The sequence below is a fragment of the Pogoniulus pusillus genome, chromosome 9 (assembly GCF_015220805.1).
Source record: "Pogoniulus pusillus isolate bPogPus1 chromosome 9, bPogPus1.pri, whole genome shotgun sequence".
Taxonomy (NCBI): Eukaryota; Metazoa; Chordata; class Aves; order Piciformes; family Lybiidae; genus Pogoniulus; species Pogoniulus pusillus.
Window position 1 is genome coordinate 34,421,389 of NC_087272.1, and position 17,130 is coordinate 34,438,518.

General features: G+C 47.5%; 1 protein-coding gene across 15 annotated transcripts in view; it reads right to left on the reverse strand.

The window, feature by feature from the left end:
- APBB2 (amyloid beta precursor protein binding family B member 2) overlaps positions 1–17,130 on the reverse strand; it is a 241,652-nt gene that overhangs the window by 27,822 nt on the left and 196,700 nt on the right. The window contains exon 1 of one of the 15 annotated variants that reach the window (XM_064149186.1): positions 7,469–7,604. The exons of 13 other annotated variants lie outside the window; for them this stretch is intronic. The gene's annotated coding sequence lies outside the window, so the exon portion shown is untranslated. Of the gene's footprint in view, positions 1–7,213; positions 7,443–7,468; positions 7,605–17,130 lie in introns of those variants that run through there. One more of the 15 variants, XM_064149184.1, reaches the window with a different exon arrangement.

The following is a 17,130-nucleotide window of genomic DNA, read 5'->3' on the forward strand; positions in this document are numbered from 1 at the left end:
TGTCTTCTCATGTATGGGTTACTTTCAGACAATAGACTATTTCACAGTCTCACAGTATCATCAGGGTTGGAAGAGACCTCACAGATCATCAAGTCCAACCCTTTACCACAGAGCTCAAGGCTAGACCATGGCACCAAGTGCCACGTCCAATCCTGCATTGAACAGCCCCAGGGATGGCGACTCCGCCACCTCCCCGGGCAGCTGTCTGTCTGACAGGGACCTGGGGGTTGTAACTGATGAGCAACTGAAGAGGAGCCAGCAGTGTGCCCAGGTGGCAAAGAAAGCCAGTGGCACCTTGGCTGTGATTAAAAGTGGTGTGGCCAGCAGCAGCAGGGAGGTGATTGTTGCCTTGTACTCTGCTCTGGTGAGGCCGCACCTCAAGTGCTGTGCTCAGTTTTGGCCACCTCGCTACAAGAGGGATGGGGAGGTGCAGAGCAAGTGATGAGCAGGGCAATGAAGCTGGGGAAGGGCCTAGAGGAGTGACTGAGGGAGCTGGGGATGGTTAGTGTGAAAAAGAGGAGGCTGAGGGGAGACCTCACTGCTGTCTACAGCTACCGGAAAGGACCTTGTGGAGAGGCTGCTGCTGGTCTCTTCTCACAGATAAATGGTGATAGAACAAGATGGAATGGCCTCAAGCTGCCACTGGGTAGGTTTAGATTGGACATCAGGATTTTTTTTTCCCAGCAAGAGTGGTCAGGCATTGGAAAGGGCTGCCCAGGGAGGTGGTGGAGTCACCAAGCCTGGATGTGTTTAAAAGTCATTTGGATGTGGTGCTTGGGGATATGGTTTAGGGTGAACCTTGTAGAGTAGGGATATTGGTTGGACTTGGTGATCCTGAGGGGTTTTTCCAACCTGAGTGCTTCTGTGATTAGAATCATAGAATCAGTCAGGGTTGGAAGGGACCACAAGGATCATCTAGTTCCAACCCCCCTGACATGCCCAGGGACACCCTACCCTACATCAGGCTGCCCACAGCCTCAGCAGCCTGGCCTTAAACACCTCCAGCCATGGGGCCTCAACCACCTCCCTGAGCAACCCATTCCAGCCTCTCACCACTCTCATGCTGAACAACTTCCTCCTCATGTTCAGCCTGACTCTCCCCACCTCCAGCTTTGCTCCATTCCCTCTAGTCCTGTCACTCCCTGAGAGCCTAAAAAGTCCCTCCTCAGCTTTTTTGCAGGCCCCCTTCAAATCCTGGAAGGCCACAAGAAGGTCATCTGGGAGCCTCCTCTTCTGCAGACTGAACAGCCCCAACTCTTTCAGTCTGTCCTCGTAGGAGAGCTGCTCCAGCCCTCTGAGCATCCTCATGGTCCTGTGATTCTGTGAATGCTGTTGAATGATTCACCTTCAAACTTCAATAAAGAAGTACTTCAAGGCTAAAAAGCAGACATGGAAAGCTTCAGTTCAAATGGCAGCTTTAGCTGCTGGGTCTAAGTGCCAGGAATGCTGCAAAAGCAGCTGTGCCAGGGCTTTGGTGTGGTGCTCCACATATCCTGACCGAGTTAAAAGGAGTCAAGGCAGAGCCTGCCAACAATGTGTGAAGACAATACCCTGGTAATTATGTCAGGGCTGCTATGCAGGATTTGAGATGAATTTCTGCAGGGAAAAGGCCAAGATCTCTGGGGAAAACAGAACTGCAGAATCACACAACAACAGAATCACTCAGGATTGAAAAAAACCCCTTGGCATCATCAAGTCCAACCATTGACCCTACTCCACAAAGGTCAGCCTTAAACCATATTCTCAAGCACCACATCTAAGTGACCTTTAAAGACATGCAGGGCTGGTGACTTGACCACCTCCCTGGGCAGCTTATTCCAGTGCCTGACCACTCTGCCTGGGAACTATTTTTTTAATTATGTCCAGTCTAAGCCTGCCCAGGCCCTTCACCAGCTTCATCTGCACACTTCTAACCTGCAGTGGTGTTGAGACAAGAGCCCCTCTTCTAGAACAAGCTCCAGAGGGAACTCTCTATGGGAGTCTCTTCCTCCCCACCTCTTCTGCCAAGCCCATTGACTCCAAGCTGTTTTCCTTTGGAGACAGAGGGTGCCTGCCTCCCTGATGACTCACTTTTCCTCCACACTCCTCTCACAGAGGGTCATACCTGGCCCAGGGACACAGTGGACACAAGACAGTTGGGGAGAGTGGTGAAGCTGACGTGGCACCATCCTGTGGGAGAGGTCTGCACAATACAGGACAGTGCATCCATGGATGCATTCCATGTGACCTACCCTGGGTGATTCTGCTTTGGCAAGGGGGGTTGGACTCAGTGAACTTTGGAGGACCTTTCCAGCCCCTATGATGCTCTAATTCTGTGAGGCAGTTTCTAGTTTCAGGTCCAGGTTTTGTACATCAGTGAGCAATGCAGGTTGTATCCTGCATGCTGGTCACTGATATACAGCACCCACCCCACGAGCTGAAGGGTAATGGAGGTTTCACTGGAGGTGAATACACTGAGAGGTGCTCTGGTTAACACCCCCATCCCCCCAAAACCACCCTCCTCGTGGCACTCATGAGGCTGTATCTGGATTTATGCACCCAGATTTGTTCCCACCAGTAGATAGGATAAGGTGATAAATTGGTTTGAGTCCATCTGAGGGCCACCAAGGCTGCAGGAACCAGTCCTATTCAGCCTGGAGATGAGATGGACTTGTTCAGCCTGGGTGAGGTAATGGGGGAGGACCTAATTAATGTCTCCCACTTGCTCATGGAAGGGCTTAAAAACATAGAACAAACTTGACTATCTTCTGCCAAGAGAAAGACCAGAGAGCTACTCCAGAGAGCATCCAATCTCTGTTCTTGGAGGTTTGTAAAAACAGATCAATCAGAAACAGCTCTGAGCTAATCCTGAACCCTGCCCAGCTTTAGGCAGGAGGTTGGTGCAGCTGACCTGCTGTGGTCCTTTCCAAGGTAGCTTTCCTCCTGTGGCTCAGTAACACAAACATCTGAACTCACGGGATGGAGACTTGCTGTGCAGATGGACACAGCAGTGCTCTGCTTACACAGCCAGCCCATGGGCCTGGTTCAGTGCTGGGCTGAGGAGAGGCCACCTGGGGTGAAATCACATGCCCAAAAACCCTGGCAGCTCTGATCTACCACATACCCATCCATCCCTGTGTCCGGGACAGACATCCTGGACTCCAAATACTCCATGGTTGCTACTGTTGTGCCTTCAACTTCAGCAAGGTTCACTGGAAGATGCATTATGGAGAGCAAGTCACACCAACAAACCCAACAGGTTTTGTTGTTGTTGGCATCTCCAATAAGGAGCTTGAGGACTATGGGGTGATGCTTTTCTTCCATACTCAGCTCATGTTTTAGTGGGACCCCACACTGCACATGAGCAAGAGTGTTAGGAGTCTACTCCCTGCAACTGGCAGAGTTAATCAAACTCCACAATCCCATCAATTTTGTGACTACACATTGGGCTGGTGAGGAGGTCAGCACTTCACATCTCTTCATTCCTGCAGCATCCCCCACAGTCTGGCTCTAACTGCCCCTTACCCAGTGGTCTTTTTTCCCCAGCAGATCAGAAAAAACAAGGCTGCTGTGTGTCACCTACACCCTGAGCAAGTACAGAGATCTATCTTCCAACCTCCAAAATCCTTACACATTTTCAGATGGGACTACACCCAGCAGCAGCAGTGCTGACCATCTCTGTTCCCAAGAGATAAGAACCAGCTGAAATGTCTTTGCTTTTTAATGACTGACTTGATTAAAAATAATGATGCATGGTACAAGCCTTTTTGTCTTCATTACAGCTTTAAGTACTTGCCCAAGCATATCCTCTGAGGCACGGAAGAGGTCCTACTCTGCTTTCTAATTTGTAATTATGAAGTCTAGTAGCACTTAATGAAGCAAAATGTTTATGTAAGGTGTACTTACACCTCAACAACATGACATGAACAAACCAAGAACCTTCATTTTGGTGCATTTGGAAGCCTCCCTCTTCCTTAGATGACAAAAATGCCCTTTGCTTGCATATGCTGCTTCCACTGAAAGGACATCTCAATTCTAAATAGTACTTAAGCTTTTTGTCTTCCAACAAGTATTGGACTATTCCAGCAGACTGGCCTGGAGTTTCTGGGTCCCTGCCACAATCAGGATGGAGACTGAGAACTGAACACTTTCTGCAGAAATCCCCTGTTCACTGCAAGCCAGATTGTGCTATCAATTTTTAAGCAATTCTACACTAGTAGCAAAAAAGGCTTCTGCTTAAAAATTGATGCCTTGATCTAGCCTTCTGTTGCTAATCATATATTGTGAAGGCTGCTGTAATGTAGCTGGAGTGCTACTAAAAGAGGAAAAACAAAATATAAGTCTGACACATTGTATGAATCCACAGTTTGTAAAGACTAAATTGTGTCCTTAAGACCAGAGCCTTCAGGAAGTCCCACTGAAAGTTTGGGTGCTAGACAACACATTTGGATTGAGTCCAGCATCAGAAAGTGTGCCCAGGTGGCCAAGAGAGCCAATGGCATCCTGGACTGGATCAGGAACAGTGTGGCCAGTAGGACAAGGGAGGTTATTCTGTCCCTGTACTCAGCACTGGTCAGGCCACACCTTGAGTGCTGTGTCCACTTCTGGGCACCTCAGATCAAGAGAGATGTTGAGGTACTGGAATGTGTCCAGAGAAGGGCAACAAAGCTGCTGAGGGGCCTGAAACACAGCCCTGTGAGGAGAGGCTGAGGGAGCTGGGGATGTGAAGCCTGGAGAAGAGGAGGCTCAGGGCAGACCTCATTGCTGTCTACAACTACCTGAAGGGAGGCTGCAGCCAAGTTGCTCTTCTCCCAGGCAACCAGCAATAGAACAAGGGGACACAGTCTCAAGTTGTGGCAGGGGAGGTCTAGGCTGGACGTTAGGAGGAAGTTGTTGGCAGAGAGAGTGATTGGCATTGGAATGGGCTGCCCATGGAGGTGGTGGAGTTGCTGTCCCTGGAGGTGTTGAAGAAAAGTCTGGATGAGGCACTTAATGCCATGGTCTAGTTGATTGGCTAGGGCTGGGTGCTAGGTTGGCCTGGATGATCTTGGAGGTCTCTCTGAATCTGGTTGATTCTATGATTCTATTCTATGATTGGCATCTGACAGGCAAGCTGCTTCCTTGTCGTTCTTCAAGTTCTCTCCATAATTAAGCAACCTCAGCTCACTTTACTGTTTGTTCAGGATTTCCCTCATCTGCACACACTAAATGACAGTGACTGAAGATGAAAGAGTGGGAGCACCTACAGCTCCCTGAAGCACACAGCTACTCCAGGCCATGCCCTCTCTCCATGTAAGTCAGGGGCATCTTTCATAACCCAGTGCAGACTGTTCCCCTCTCCTTAGGAAAGGTTAAGTTTGGCATGTTAAAGAAAACAAATACATTTCTGGAAGCCTGAGAAGAACTCTGAATGGCAGGCCACCTTTCCCCCCTTAGACTACACTAGACAACAAGATCCATTTCAGCTGGATCAGCTGGATGTGAGGTTTTCTATTGTCATTGGATTTGGGAATTACTGCATTCAGCCATAAAAATATTTACAGTGTGGGAACTTATTAAAACATACAGAGAAGGCTTTAATATAATCTCAAAACACTCTAATAATAAACAGTGAGGATGTTGTTTTCTTTGGCAGATATCAAACCAAATTCAGGGTCAGCCAATTATTTCCAATTAAAATGAAACCAAATGCTTCTTCCTGGCTTGATACTCCTTGATTTATGATTGTTACATTTCAAGTTTTGACCTGGATTATCTTCAGTCAGAGAATAAGGTTATCTCAGCCTATCTGAAACCACACTGAAGCAAAGTCTGCACTCTAACACCAATTAAAGCTACACAGAGCAGCTGAATTGATTCTAGAAGTCTAATATCCACTGGATCAGAATTTTTGTCCACAGCAGACAGAGTTTTACTTCACATCACAAAAGGGAGGAAACTCCAAACGGCAAAGCAGAAAGCCTTTCTCAGCAGGATACCCAACAGACTGTAACCAAACAAAGCCCATCATGGGCCCTTAATAGACACCTTACCTACCTAAAACACTAACTCACACAGTTTGCTTCTCATCTGTATTCCAACTGCTCAGCGTTCAGAGTATCTTCAGAGCTAGGGCTGTTTATTAATATACATCCATCGTTGGAGAAGTGAAAACTAACTTGTACTTTAAAGAAACTAACATTCTAACTGGTATTACACAATAAAACCTCATCTCTTTCTCTCTTTCAACTCCTTGTTAAAATAAGGAAGTCAGTTGCTACTGAGAAATGCCCTGGGGCTAAATAACATCCTTTTGCTCACTCATAAGTTGTTATAATTACATTAACTGCAAAGCAACAGCTACAAAAACATAATTAAAGCCATAGTTTAAAGAGATAAAACACTTCACATATTTTCCTGCTAGAGATCAAGATTCAGCAATGTTTGCTACCTTCTAAGAAAGCAAAAATCACTGCACACAAGAGGGAGAGAGCAATGAGGTCCCATAACATGTGGGAATCCTAATTTGAGAGAGAAGCTGCTGAGCTTAAAGAAAAAAAGATGAATGTGCTTGTCTCTTCTTCCCTCCTCTCTGCACCCAGAATAATGAGGATTCAAAGCTATCTATCAATTAACAAATCAATGACATTTCTCCAGCTGCAAATCCTTTATGAATACAGAGAGGATTAAGCAAGCACAGGCGCTTCAAGGCAATATATTACATTTAAATCACAAAGTTTCCTCTGCTGTCAAAAGAGCCATTAACTATTTCACTTCAACTAAATAGATACATATATTTAACATGCATGCATTCCCAACCCGACGTGTAAATACTTCTGTCTTTAAACATGGTTACTTCCTCTGGAGCTCTACAAAGACTTCATTTGCACAACCTCCATTGTCAGCTCTGGGTGGAAAGAAGAAAGCCCAGGCTGGCTAGCTAGAAGTTAGCTGGGAATTACACACAGACAATGTCACAGGCACTGTGTAACACAGGGAGGTTTCTTCTCTTCAGTAAACGAGGTAACTACAGCATCTTTCTATTCATTAACACAGCAGTGTTAGTAAAAGCAAATTAGGATCACCCTCTACAGAATCAGGCTGGCCAAAACGCAGCCAGTTTAGGAACGTGTCATTCCGAACTGAACGCAGCTCCCCAACCCTATTAATCATCAGAACCCCTCAGTTAGCTTACTGCTCAAATGAGCAACATCTGAAGGGATAAAGGAGAGGGAGAAGAGCATCAAATACTTACCGCCCAGCACACAGTCCAGCATTTCTGTTACATTGCTCTCCTGGAGGTTGTTAAGTGCCAGCTCTTGGAGGAAAGAAATCTGACTTGTCTTTGTCACACCCGGAGCTGTAATTTGCCTCGCAGGCATCCACACAGAAGCTTTAAACTAAAGGACCAGAGCTTTGAAAACGCAAAGGCTGCTCTTAAAGTGAGACTGTGGTCTGAGAGGGGGGCGGCTGAGGTTGTTTTTTCCTTGTCACTTTTCAAGTTCCTTACCTTTCTGTCGTAGCAAACAGGACCTGAATGCCAAGCAGGTTACACACAAACACCCAGCTCACGCTTTGCCCGGCGCCCGTGTTCTTTAGCCTGTGTCTAGGCACCAGCTGATGCGAAGTGCGCTTGATGCAGCCCTGTACTCAGTCGTACTTCAACGGCGGGGGCCGAACACCCCCGAGAACAGCAGCTCATTCATTTTGCATCGAGTTGAAGCGCATCCTGCCAGCTCCCACTCTCCTGCCGGACTGTGCACGCCTGTGTTCGCGGACTCCAGCTGCGAGCGAGGGCTGGGTGCTGCTCCCCGCAAGGCACCGCTCCCTCAGGGCTGGGGCTTTGCCTCCCTTCCCATCCTTGCGCGCTCTGCCCCGCACTAGAGGCCCCTCTCCTCCTGGGTTTCTAGCCTCCAAACTTGCAAGATTAATCTGCTGTGACAGGAGCAATCTTTCGTGGAAAGCTGAAGTGCACAGGCAGTCTTCCCCTCCCGGTTTTCCCAAAGCAGTGCGCAGCTTTCACTGCGTGACTCTGAACGGAACGCAACAGAGGAAGAAAGTCTCTTTAAAAGGCAGTGAGGATTTAGAACCAAGCCCACGAATTCAGACAGAAGTACAACTGCCTTCAGCTCAATGAAATTACACCTGCTTGTGCTGCAAGTGAGATTTATCCTTGAGCTGTAAAAACAAACACACCAACTAATTTGATTTTCCAGAACTGACACATGCAATAACAGGGAATCTAATTTACAGGTGCTGCTCACACTGGAGGTGACAGCAAACACAACGTTCCTGGAGCTCTGCTTCTTACTTGGCAGAACTCCCCCTCCAACGTGCTCAACCAGCAATAAAAAGTCACTTCCCCGGGGGCTGCACTCAAAACGTGGCAGGGCTCAAATTCCATCCACCTACATCACTGCACATCTCTCCTCCTGGATGCAGGGGAGGACCGGGAGGGGGCAAACTCTAAGTAAGGAACAACTGCAATGGCAGGAGGACACAAGGTCACCACCCTGCATGTCACTCTTCTCCATCCAAAGGACTTGCTCCTTCAAAGATGCCATCAGAATTCCTCATGGAATCACTCTGCAAACGCCCACCATCTAGCCTCTTTAAACTGACTGATCTCAACCTGAGAGGAGGGGACAGAATGTGATCGCTGGTAGCTCCACCAGCAGATCTGAGGGGGCGAAAAGCAGTTTGCTGGCAGTCACTACTAGCCACACAAATGCACTGGGAGCAGGATGTTTGTTCACAGCCTAAATATACTTGGAGAGTCTAGCAAGGCTGCTTCCTTCCTTTCCTCCTGTGTATCATCAACAAGGTTTGGCAGGACCAGTTACACTTCAGCAACAACCTGTGCCATCCTGAAAGCTTTCTTCTCACTTTCACCAGAGTAACAAGAGGGAATTTAATAAACAAACCTGTTGATGCTGCCTCAGAAGAAACAGATCCAACTCTTTCTTTCTTGGATGTGCTGGATGCCCGATGCTGACAGGAATTCATATAATCATAGAATCAACCAGGTTGGAGGAATTGATAGAATTATAGAATCAACCAGATTCAAAGAGATCTCCAAGATCATCCAGTCCAACCTAGCACCCAGCCCTGTCCAGTCAACCAGACCATGGCACTAAGTGCCTCATCCAGGCTTTTCTTCAACACCTCCAGGCACAGCGACTCCACCACCTCCCTGGGCAGCCCATTCCAATGCCAATCACTCTCTCTGCCAACAACTCCCTCCTAACATCCAGCCTAGACCTCCCCCACCACAACTTGAGACTGTGTCCCCTTGTTCTGTTGCTGGTTGCTTGGAAGAAGAGACCAACTCCCACCTGGCTGCAGCCTCCCTTCAGGTAGTTGTAGACAGCAATGAGGTCTGCCCTGAACCTCCTCTTCTGCAGGCTGCACACCCCCAGCTCCCTCAGCCTCTCCTCACAGGGCTGTGCCCCAGGCCCCTCGCCAGCTTTGCTGCTCTTCTCTGGACACGTTCCAGTACCTCAATATCTCTCTTGAATTGAAGTGCCATATAATATTCAAGGCCATGTAATAATTTCTTCTGCTGAAGCAACCAAGTTTGTGAAAGATGTGATGCAGGCATGGAGCTCACTTGGAGGGGAAAGCAAGGGGCATTTATGGGCAAGCAAACCAGCACCTGAAACTGGGTATATGCTGTAAGATAGCCAGGTGCTATGTTTTCAATCCAGGTCACAATGTGCATTCAACACAACTCGCCTCAACTTGCAAATGAAGGCAGGATTAATCTGATAACTGACAAATCCCCTCTCTGATGCTGTTCTCTTCTCTCATTCTCAGTAAGCAGCATACAACAGGATATGGTACACTTCCAGCTGGCTGTGACAACGCTTGTGAGAACAATGTCACACCCCAACTTGAAAGGATTCTAAGGAGAGAAGCCAAACTTTGCTGGTTTAATATGCTGGAAGAGTTTCTGGGAGAGAACCACTCTTTCCTGAATCCTCCCTTCAGTGCAAGAAAGGAGATTCAATAGAAATTTGGAAACCTGTTAAAAATAAGTAGAGCTAAAACTCAGTGCCAGTCTTTGAGGTTCCAGCTGGTTATCCACCAAATGGACTGGGACTGGACTCTAATCCTCTGTTGGTTTTGATGTTTTGCTACAGGCTACATGCAACACTTACTGCCTGTGCAGTAACTACATGGCTAGACAGAAGCAACATTCTGGCTGTGTTGCTGAGAAATAACTTGTCTAGTGTAAGCATTTAGGCTTCCCTTGTCTCACACCCTCTGCTCCTCTAACTTCGTGGCTTTTAGTTGCTGCCTGTGGCAAGGGCAACAGACCTACCTCTACCATCATCATCATCAGCAAAGTCTCCCAGTGCTTGGCCAGCAGGCAGTTTCTGGAAATGGGAAGCAATTTGAACCCATTGTCTTCCCATTCCTGCACACACCATCTCTAGTAGCCACAGATGTGTTTTGTGCTTTGCAGTCCTTAGCTTTACCAATCCTCAGTCCCACCCGAAAATGTGAATCCAAATGTGAATTTAAAATGCTATCTATAGGCTCTGGGGGGTGGTGGTGTTTGACTTCTGATTCCTTAGAGCCTACTTGGCCAAATACTGCTATTCTGAAAATGAAAGATGAAACTCACACAGAAGTCTTCCAACAAATAATCATCAGTAACTTCAGTTTTGAGGCCACTTCTGGAAGCTGCAGGACTTGCACTGGCTGCAAGGTTTGGCTGCCAGGCCTACCCAGCAACAACTGCTGCCATGAGTAAACCCCCAGCAGAGACACTGCACCCAGTCCTATTTCCCACTGCCAGCCAGCACCGTGAGCTTGCAGCCAGCTCACCAGACAGGAGGGATCTTTGTACTGCAATTTACCTACAGGCTGCAAAAGAAAGCAGCTAGCAGCAAGCAAAGGCTCCAATTCACACTGACAAAAACATCACAAGCAGCCAGCTCTGGCAAGGAGCAAACTACCCAAGAGAGCTCTTGGCTCACTGAGACCAAACAGATTCAACTCCTGCACTGCCACAAGTGCCAAATTCTGCACTGCCACAAGTGCCATGCTCTCAGCTCACAGAGACCAAACAGATTCAGCTCCTGCACTGCCACAAGTGCCATGCTCTCAGCTCACAGAGACCAAACAGATTCAGCTCCTGCACTGCCACAAGTGCCAAATTCTGCACTGCCACAAGTGCCAAATTCTGCACTGCCACAAGTGCCATGCTCTCAGCTCACAGAGACCAAACAGATTCAGCTCCTGCACTGCCACAAGTGCCAAATTCTGCACTGCCACAAGTGCCATGCTCTCAGCTCACAGAGACCAAACAGATTCAGCTCCTGCACTGCCACAAGTGCCAAATTCTGCACTGCCACAAGTGCCATGCTCTCAGCTCACAGAGACCAAACAGATTCAGCTCCTGCACTGCCACAAGTGCCAAATTCTGCACTGCCACAAGTGCCATGCTCTCAGCTCACAGAGACCAAACAGATTCAGCTCCTGCACTGCCACAAGTGCAAATTTCTAGGCAGCAGGGGTATTTTGGGGCATGCCTGGTATATAAATACAACATGTGTTGTCCCAGCCTCTCCCAGCTATCGTGTTGCCCTCTCCTGGGTCCTCAACTGGGTTATGTGTCCCCCAGCTGCTATGCTCCTCACTGGAGACAAGGTTCAGCCAAGCTCATCGTCAGGGAGTGGATATCTAACACATTAAAGAATCTGGGCTGATCTCTACAGACTCAGCAGTGATGATGTCCCAGTTCCCTGGTTAGACTGCCAGTGAACAGCAGGGCAGCCAAGTAAATGAAATCAGCTTCTACTCCAGGTGCTGGGGAGGCATGGTGCTCTCCCCTAAATGATCAAATGTCTGCATATATGGCAGAAAGCTGTTTACTTCAGAGCAAAAGTATCCCACCACACACAGCCCTGGCTTTCCAGTATCTGAAGGGAGCCTACAGGAAAACTGGTGAGGGATTTCTTAGGATATTGGGTAGTGATAGGACTGGGGGGAATGGAGCAAAAGCAGAAGTGGGTAGATTCGGATTGGATGTTAGGAAGAAGTTCTTCACCATGAGGGTGGTGAGGCACTAGAACAGTTTGCCCAGGGAGGTGGTGGAAGCCTCATCCTTGGCAATTATTAAGGCCAGGCTGGTTGTGGCTTTGAGCAACCTTATCTAGTGTGAGGTGTCCCTGCCCATGGCAGGGGGCCCAAAAATGGATGATCTTTGAGGTCCCTGCTAACCCTGACAGTTAGAATCGTAGAATCAGTCAGAATTCTGTGATTCTGGATCTAGACCATCACAGTCAAAGGGCAAACTGGGCTGAACACCACAAAAAAAAAAAATAGAGATCCCTTTCCCTGGTGGAGCCAATGTTAGCAAACAAGCCAACACACTACCCTCAGAATGAAAAGCCTGGCATGAAAATCTGTAATGGTTAAGACAGTATATGCTAGAATCTGCAGGAGGATGGACTGCATATAAATGTTTGAATTGCAATCAGACAGCAACAGAGAGGGAAAAGCATCCTGAGGCAGATGTGACATTTAAATAATTGAAGTGGTGGGTCGACAGCAAGAGCAGCCTCTGCTATTTTAGAGGCACACTGCAAATTATTATATCAGTGCAGTTCAGGCAAGTTTGTGACTGTGCTTGCAGAGGGAGACAAAGAACAAAATTTGGGCCTTATTTTACCAGAGCATATACCAAATCCTGGAAGAGCTTCAGTGGTTTACAAATGCATAGGCATGTCACTGGTTCTCTTGATATCATAGAATCACAGAATCATAGAATCAAGCAGGTTGGAAGAGACCTCCAAGATCATCCAGTACAACCTAGCACCCAGTCCTATCCAGTCAACTAGACCATGGCACTAAGTGTCTCATCCAGGCTTTTCTTGAACACTTCCAGGGATGGTGACTCAGGAGTGCAACACTGCCACCAACAAAAAAAGTGTGCTTTTGTAGGTGGATATCAATATTTACACATCAGAGGCATACACAAACATCCCACCTTGCTCTAACCTGCCTGCACAGCATAGAAAACCACAGAATTGCAGAATGTTAGGGAGTTGGAAGGGACCTCTGGAGATCAAGTTCAACTTCCCCGACAAAGCAGGACCATCTAGGGCAGGTTGCACAGGAATGCATTCAGGTGGGTTTTTAAAGCCTCCAGAGGAGACTCTACAACTTCTCCAAGCAGCCTGCTCCAGTGTTCCATCACCCTCACAGTAAAGAAGTGTCTCCTCATGTTGAGGTGGAACCTTCTGTGTTCCAGCCTGTACCCACTGTTCCTTGTCCTGTCACTGGGCACCATCAAAAAGAGCCTGGCACCTTCATCTTGACACTCATCCCTCAGATATTGATAGACATTGATCAGATCCCCTCTCAGCCTTCTCCTCTCAAGACTTAACAGTGCCAGCTCTCTTGCTCTTTCTTCATATGAGACATGACCCAGCCCCTTAACCATCCTCATAGCTCTCTATTGGTGTCTATCCAGCAGACTCCTGTTTCTCTTGAATGGGGGAGCCCAAAACTGGACACACTATTCTGCATGTGGTCTCACCAGGGGAGAAGAACCTCCTAGACTTGCTGGACACACCTCTCTTGATGCACCACAGGATGCCATTGGCCTTCTTGACCACAAATACACACTGCTGTCCCATGGAGAACATACTGTCCACTAGGACTCTAAGATCTTTCTCCATGAAGCTGCTTTCCAGCAGCAGGACCTCTAAACCACACAGATAATTACATGGATAGGAGAAGCATCTAGTGACAAGTCACTTTCTGACTGTCAGTGGCTTTTCAGTTTGCTCTAACATGAAGTTGTGAATGTCCCACACTTCACTGAGTTGCATGACACAGATATCCGAATGAAAGCCTTCCCACTGTACTCTACATTTTCTCTTCTGAATTCCTGTTGCAGAAATTACTTGCCTGGTGGATGTTTTGGCAGCCAAATTTTCACCTACAGAAGCAAACAAGTGCAATCAAGACATCTCTTAGGGCTGACCTATTCAAGTAAGTCGGCACACCACGGAAAAGCCTGTGACCACTCACATGAACATCCTATGATCGAGGTATGACCAAGGTAACAAAGAGCTGCATCAAACAACTCAGCCAGTGTGGTGCTCAGCACAGTTTTTCATAGCACTGTTTTTTTTTAGCTCAATTTTCCTTAAGGTACTCCTCTTTTCTTCAGTGGTCTGTAGACAAACTATGTCAGGGACGCAGTCAATAACCTTTCTAATTATAAGAGAAAACCTGACTGCATCTCAGGGGTGATTTGTAGTCCAGGGTTAGCCATACCATGTGTTCTAACTGAAACCTTCAGAGTTCAACAATTCCAAGTGCTATGTCAGAAGCTTCCCAGAAGCAACATTAGATACCATTCACAATTTTTATGCAGTATTTTTCATTGTTTCCTGAAAACAAACTCAGAGTTAAAGCCATTCTACAACAAAATGCTTAAAGGGGGTCCTGCTGAAGGTGAGTAAGCATTTATTGCCATGCTCAAGCTGTCAGCAGAACAAGGGACATATCTCAAATGGTTGTCTGGATGTATTTTCTCGCAAGGGGGGAAGCCTCCTACCATTTCCCCTACTTATTTACAAGCAAATACCTAAGCACTACCCTGAGCTCTCCTTCATAGAATTATAGAATCAACCAGGTTGGAAGAGACCTCCAAGATCATCCAGGCCAACCTAGCACCCAGCCCTATCCAATCAACCAGACCATGGCACTGAGTGCCTCATCCAGTCCTTTCTTGAAGACCCCCAGGGACGGTGCCTCCACCACCTCCCTGGGCAGCCCATTCCAATGCCAATCACTCTCTCTGGGAAGAACTTCTTCCTAATATCCAGCCTATACCTACCCTGGCACAACTTGAGACTCTGTCCCCTTGTTCTATTGCTGGTTGCCTGGCAGAAGAGGCCACCCCCCACCTGGCTACAATGTCCCTTCAGGTAGTTGTAGAGAGTAATAAGATCACCCCTGAGCCTCCTCTTCTCCAGGCTAAACAGGCCCAGCTCCCTCAGCCTCTCCTCATAGGATTTGTGCTCCAGGCCCCTCACCAGCTTTGTTGCCCTTCTCTGGACATGTTCCAGCACCTCAACATCTTTCTTGAATTGAGGGGCCCAGAACTGGACACAGCACTCAAGGGGTGGTCTGACCAGTGCTGAGTACAGGGGCAGAATAACCTCCCTTGTCCTACTGGCCACACTGTTCCTGATGCAGGCCAGGATGCCATTGGCTCTCTTGGCCACCTGGGCACACTGCTGGCTCATCTTCAGCTACTATCTATCAGTACCCCCAGGTCCCTTTCCTCCTGGCTGCTCTCCAGCCACTCTGTCCCCAGCCTATAGCGCTGCTTGGGGTTGTTGTGGCCAAAGTGCAGAACCCTGCACTTGGCCTTGTTCAATCTCATCCCATTGGCCTCTGCCCACCCATCCAGCCTGTCCAGGTCCCTCTGCAGGGCTCACCTACCTTCCAACAGATCAACACCTGCTCCTAGCTTGGTGTCATGGGCTTTTCTGCTCTGCACCCCTCTCCCACAGCAATCCTTACAGTTCTCCTCTTCTTCCAATTCCCTCGATCCATGAAACTTCTCTGCACTTGTGCTAATCTCCTGCTACTACGCTTCTCAGCTGCTGTTCTTGCACTTAAGCTTCTCAAAGCTTACCAAATCCCTATAGCTCCACCGACATGTTTTCTCCCTAAGCATATCCTTTTCTCCCAGCTGCCACCAAAGGGGGAATCTACTGTTTGTAAGCCCCTTATCTGCTCACAAGTGTCAGAAAAAGCCCCTCATTGTCACGTCTCATTAGTGACACTAAGCAGAAAGAACAGAGGGGTGTTGCTCTAACACAGCCCAAGCCACTATTGATACAACTGATGCATAGGTGTGGTGCTGAGGGCCATGGTTTAGCATCAGACTTGGCAGAGTTAGATAATGGTTGGACTTGATCTCAGCTGTCTTTTCCAACCAAAACAATCCCATGATTCTCAAAGCATCCTCTGGTGCTTATTTCAAGCTAACAAGGGCCTGCTTCCTGTGCACCTTCAGCCTACCATGCCTTTCCATGCTGAATCCCACAATGAAACACACCAGCTTCATCCATCGAAGTGAGAATGCACACACACACACACACAAAGCCTCCCATTTAAATCCATAAGCCCTGGCATTGCTTGCTTGCAAGAGCAGAGTGTTCTAGGAGGAGGTAACAAAGCAGTAGAGCAGTGAAAGGGGAAATCCAGTCAAGCTTGCAGAATTAATGTGTTTGCAAGCCAGTGTGGTGAAGTGGGTGCCGAAAGCTCTGTGTGTGTGCACCTAAACCATTTCTTGGTCAGAAGGGAAAATGCAGCCAAAATATACAGGAAAGGATATTCAGATGCAGTTAGCTTAGTGAAAAGGAGAAAAGCAAGAGACTGTGTGTCTGTGTTTAGGCTTCTCAAAGGTTACCAAGCATCTGTAGCTCCACGGCCACATTTTCCCTAAGCATATCTTTTTCTCTCAGCTGCCACTGAAGTGTGAAAAAAACCAGAAACTAGCTAAGAATATGGGTCAGAAAAGCCAATAAAATCTTCCTCCAGTGTAATCCCTCACCTATGCCTTACTCAAATGATTCCTCAGGGTATCTTCTGTCCTTATTCCAAGGTTATGGGGACACAGGGGAATAGGCAGTATTGATTAATGGTATCTCAGAGTTGGAAGAGTTCAGCTGGAATCACACATTCTTTGAAGGCTGTTACCCTTCCAGGGGAGCAGGTGTGAACATCATCTCAGCTTTAATTTATTTTCTGCTTTTCTTGGCCGTGTCTCTTTAACACAGAAGAGAACCTTTATTATTGTTATCTTGTACAGCTTGATAAGCTTCTCTCCTGGAACTGGAAAAAGGCTCAGGGCACATTCAATCATCACCTCAAAGGAAAGGCAACCCAGGAAGACCTTAAACACCTCCCTGAAGGATGTAGCTGTAAGCCACACTGCATCACTGCAGCCTGATGTGTTCCTTGCACACAAAACATTTGCTGTAAAGAGGAATGATAAACTATAGCTACAACGGGATCTCCCATCCACGCTCAACTGGTACAGGCTATAGTTCTGTACTTCTCTTAGCTCTTAATTGTCTAATCAAGGCCCAACAACCCTCCTAAAAATCTCACCTCCATATGACAGACATG